Source organism: Coffea arabica, chromosome 2e, assembly GCF_036785885.1.
Source record: "Coffea arabica cultivar ET-39 chromosome 2e, Coffea Arabica ET-39 HiFi, whole genome shotgun sequence".
In the NCBI taxonomy this organism is placed as follows: domain Eukaryota; kingdom Viridiplantae; phylum Streptophyta; class Magnoliopsida; order Gentianales; family Rubiaceae; genus Coffea; species Coffea arabica.
This window is the reverse complement of record NC_092313.1, coordinates 73903038-73908560: the sequence shown is the minus strand read 5'-3', so window position 1 is coordinate 73908560 and position 5523 is coordinate 73903038.

Genomic DNA, 5523 nt, shown 5'->3' with positions numbered 1-5523 from the left:
TCAGCTTAGAACTTGGCAGAGGAGGGATGTCTTGATGAAAGGCTTTCTTAACGAAAGGATTTTCAATGAAGAGCTTTCTTAATGAAGGGATTTTTCAATGAAGGATTTTTAATGAAGGGATTTTTCAATGAAGGATTTTCTTAATGAAGGGACTTTTGGATGAATGGTATTATCGGAATCCAGAACAGTGATATTCAAAGGGTCAAATAATTTTCATCTTTGGCCATTTAAAAGAATTAAAATTCAGGACAATAATCAAATTGTGCATTTAATGGAAAAACTAGTCCAAGCGGAAACAAGACAAAAATTTAATTGCGAAAGATGTTCTCATGAAGCTATTCACATATGCAAGAAATGGGTTTTGTGAACTTTAGTAAATAACAACCCCTAGATTTATCGAAATTCCCTTCAAGAGGGAAGATACTCGGCCATCCAAATTGTGCAAAGCTCCTTCAGGATTTTCAAATTTCGTCGTTGGAGGTGGATGCCTCGAAGGTGTCCTGGTGTTCAGGAAAAGGATTTCTACTTATGATCGGCCCTTGTTCACCTCTTTTCCTTAGCACTATTTCTCCTGCCTCGATCATGTCTTGGACTTTGTGCTTAAGTGCTCTACAATCAGTGGTTGGGTGGCCGGGTGCTCCCGAATGATAGGCGCAAGTGTACTGAGGATTGTATCTGGCAGGGACGCCATGAGAGTAAGTTGGAGGGGGAATTACGCCGATTTTACCAGCGGCCTTTAATTGTTCATACAATTGGTCCAGAGGCCTGCCAAGATTAGTAAAAGTGCGATAGCGATTTTGCCTTTGAGGTTCAGTGAGTTGAGGGTAATTGTAGGTGAGTCCATTTGGTGGAGGAAGTTGTTGATTGTAAGGGGGCCGGGGTCGAAGTTGTTGAAAATTAGGTTGAGTTATTTGAAAAGGGACTACAGGTGGATTAGGATAGCTTGGGCGAGGTCGATGGTGGTGGATATTGGCGTGATAAACAGGATGAGGGTTTGAATAATAAGGGTAGGAGTTTGAGTAGATAGGGTGTTGTCTAGGCCTGGAGCTTGGGACACGGTTTCGATCACAAACAAAAACAATTTTCCCCTCTTCCTTTTGGAATTGTTGCTCTTTCCCACTGCTCCCTTGTCCTTGCAAAGCATCCAACTGCGATTTGAGGGCAGAGACATTACCCGTTCTGTCATACTTGTTAAATTTAGGGGTTTTGAACCTCTCAGGCAACCGCACATTCGAAAAAAGGCAAAGCTCATCGTAATCCAAAACTCCTTGCTTGTTCAACCCCTGACTTTTCCCCATAAACTCATCAAAGCGGTCAAGGCGCTTGAGCAGCTTCATATCAATGGGAGTGGAAGATTCCCCCATTTCTGGTTTGGTTTGAACAGTGTGGTCTGGTAGGAAAGGTTCAGCAGCAGGGTAATAAAAGGTATGTAGCTCGGGTGATATATTTGAAGTAGCCTGGGGTTGTGGGCCTTGCCTGCGAGTAAGAAAAGATGAAGGATTAGGAGGGTGAGCGTATGGCAAATGTATGGTGGGATAGGCGAAAGTTCCTTCAGGTGGAATAGGAAATGATGGAGTATCAGTGGCTTGAGTTGAAGGGATGACAAATGGCTCTGGCTCTGGCTGCCTGTCAGGTACAGGTTCAGGTTGAACTCCGCTGCTGATTAGCTCATCAATCAACTTCCTTTGGGTTGCCATTTCAGATGCCATTTCCTCAAATTTGGCGAGTAATTCAGTCAACTGAATCCCCGAACTTGCAGTCTCGGGTTGAGCGGTAGTAGCAGACCTATCTGACTGTTCCGGTTGTGAACTCATGTTTACACGACTCCTCTGGGCTTGACTACGGGATCGCGTTATGATGGGGCTTCGACGAGAAGCTATATTTAAATATTACCTGAGAATTTTGAAAGGAATTGTCTTTAGATTTAACCCTTGCTTAGATATTCCAATAAAAATAAAGAAAAGGAAAAGAAAAAGGCAAGAGTTAGTAGATATCCAGAAAAATCGGATGCATGTCCTATGGGGGAACCCTTTTATGCCAAGGGTAGGCCTAGCATGAAAATGCAAACCTCTGAGGTAGGCACCATACCATACCTGATGGATCTGATCAACTCATTGAGTGGAAAATAATTTTTTGAAAAATTTGGTCAATTGGAGTGACGAGAGATTTGTCAAAATGAGGACAACGTCCGAATAGAGTGATCATTTGTGATCGATACAAGAATTTGCAAAAACGCACGGGTTTGACCTTGACGAACTTCCTATCAAAAAGATTGGAATTCGTTGATAAAATTTCTCAGCGAATTACGGGTCAAAACCCTAATTGATCAAGTGGTTAGATGCAATGGACGGTTTTCTTCAAAATTGACTAGATTTTCCAATTTGGAATTTGACAATGAAACCCTAATAGGGCAAATGGGTTGAATGAAATTGACAATTTATTTAAAATCGACCAAATTACCCTAAAAAGGGAAACAGGTCAAATGAATTGAATGAAATTTATCCAAAATTAATCAGATCACCCTAAAAAGGGTAAATTGATCAAATAGATTGAACGAAACTTGATTTATTCAAAATCGGCTCGGTTGCCCTAAAAATGGGTAAATTGGTCAAATGAATGAAATTGAATTAGGGATTTATTCAAAAATCAGCCGAATGACCCTAAAAAGGGTAAATTGGTCAATTGAATTGACGATTTATTCAAAATCGACCGAATGACCCTAAAAAGGGTAATTTGGTCAATTAAATTGATAATTTATTCAAAAGCGACCGAATGACCCTAAAAAGGGTAAATTGGTCAAAGGACCCTAAAAAGGGTAAATTGGTCAATTGAATTGACGATTTATTCAAAATCGACCGAATGACCCTAAAAAGGGTAAATTGGTCAAATGAATTGATGATTTGTTGAATGAATTGGCAAAATGGATTGGTTGAATCATCCGACCATTGGTTATTTCAAAATTATTGAAGTGCACTAGCCTATGACCTTCTAAAAAATCAAATTTTGGCCTCAATTTATTTATCGTCTCAATAGGAGGAATCATTTGTGAATTTCTTCAAATTAATGTCCTTCACGCACGGGATTTTTACCAATTTTTGATAAAATGGCCAAAAAGTGATTTTTAAACGCTCATATTCCAAAGATCACTCTATGAAAATGATCGGATCCTACCTTACCTTGTGCACTACCCCTTTGGATGGTACAAAATGTAAACGTGCAAGTCTCACTGGATTAAGTATCCGAGACACAAGGTGGCTTATTCCTAGCACGGGATCGCCTAAATGGCATTCCCTTTCTAGGGTTTATGCATGATGCCAGTTTATTAAAGCAGTAAAACATGCAATTTGAAATGATATCATGACCTAAAAAGACCTTTTGTACGCCAAGGTAGGCTTAGAATGCCATGCAATTATTAATCTATGAATGCAATATACCAAAATCTTTAAACGTGCAATAACCTATCTACGAGGGTGGGTTCTAAAAGAAGGTCATGCCAGACCTCTTATTTGCTAGGGTTTGTGAATGCAATGGAGACACAAAACCAAGAAAAGTTAGTTCAGTCAGATAAATACACATAACACATTGTAGCGAAACAATACAGAGAGATAAAGCAATAAAAAGGAGAAAGGGGTTGGACCCCTCCCCTCGTGAATCGTGTCCCTAATTTAGGGTAAGGTCGACTCTACCCTAGGCAATTCTAATATGGATGCATGAGGTTGGGGTTCGTTAATGCATATAGACTCGATGAGCTCAGGTCCCCGAGCCTTCAGACTTAGAAACCAAGGGTCATCAATCCCAAGGTTCTTTGTCGGTGGCTCGAGCGATTCCCCAAACACCGCTACGCACACATCGTGTCACGGCTACATGTTTGAGTGAATCTATCAAAATCCTCAACCTTCGACCAAAAGCTAAAGGCTATCAACCAATAGCTTTAAGCGGAAGATTGAGTGACCCATTGGAACATGCTACACACACATCGTGTCGTGATCACAAGTCCAAGTGAGTCGCCTAAAATCCTAATAGGGTGGAGTGGCGTGACAAGCCACTAAAAGGAAAAATAAAGGAGGGATAAATATAAAGCGTATGCACGTATGCTAGTGCTCGTTTGGAGGGGAGGGATCAAGAACCCACGCAAGGCTCTAGGGTAAGTCCCCCACCCAAATGCAATGCAAAGCGCTACATGAAACAAGTAAAATATACATCCAATCAACCAATCATACATACGTGAATGAGGGAATAGTTTGATACGCGCGCGAGGCGAAAAAGTCCTAAAATAAAAAATGCAACCCTAATATCCAAATGCAATACATAAAAAGGGTAGAAAAGAGAAAAAAATGGCCAAATCAAATGCTTGGACCCACTTAGGAAGTCCCCAGTGGAGTCGCCAACTGTCGCGCCCCACTTTTGAAATCGGTGGGTGTGGATTGTGTGGTGTGTGGTGTGCAATGTGAAAAGTAAAAGGCCATGGGACTTATAATGCGACGATTTGGCCAAGTGAAGTTCAAAAGGGTTTTTTGTATCAAAAATGGAGTCGCCACTTGGTATAGAGTTAGGGTGTACCAAGTCACCCAAAAATGATTTTTGTTTTTGAATAAAAAAAGTAAATAAACCCTTTTTGAGAACTTTTGGGTCTACGTAACCAAAAGAGGGATCGGGGGTCACATTTGACGAAGGGGAAGGCAAGGATAAAAATCCAAGGCACCCCTTCGACCTAGCCAAGGCTAGTTGCGTGACTTAAACCAATTTTTCCTAATTTTTCTACCCAAGGTATGCATCGCGTGTTTGGATATGTCTATATGAATGCAAAAACCTAGACCTAGGGGGACATGGGGGAAATTTCTCTTCAAAGGTTGAGTGATGCCAATCACATTAATTGTGAAGCCCAACAATGATCCTTTTGGAGAGGTCACACCTAAACCTAAATGACGTGAAAAAATGAGTGGATGAATGCATGCCATGAAAAATGTGCGTTTGTGTGAAAAAGTAATAAAAACAATAGTGTGAGTGGAAGTGTACAAAGAAAATGTCCTTGAACGTATAAAATATACTCCAAGTGCTAGTGGGCAAAATGCATGTATGCAATTTAAAGAAAAGTGCGAAAGTGTCGGTGTGCAAATGAAGATGAAAGTACTCGTGTGCGAGTGAAGATAAAAGTGTTCGTGTGCAAGTGAAGATAAAAGTGTTCGTGTGCAAGTGAAGATAAAAAAGTGTTCGTGTGCAAGTGAAAGTGATAAAAAGGTGCATGTGTGCAAATGAGACAAAAGCGAAAGTGTGATGATAGAGTGGATTGAGAATGCATGAGCCTAGGGAATTCATGCATATTGGGTACGGGGAGACCTAAATCGTGACTCAATTTGCCCTTTTATAGAGAGGATACAAGCGTGCTAAGGCTTTAGGAAAAGCCACACTCGTCTATATCCCATATTTAAGGGGACTCTCACGCAAATGTACCCTAACTAGCATGAGATGCAAAAAAATCCTAAAATGAGGGAAAAGGGGCTCGAGGAGCATGCCAAATGATAA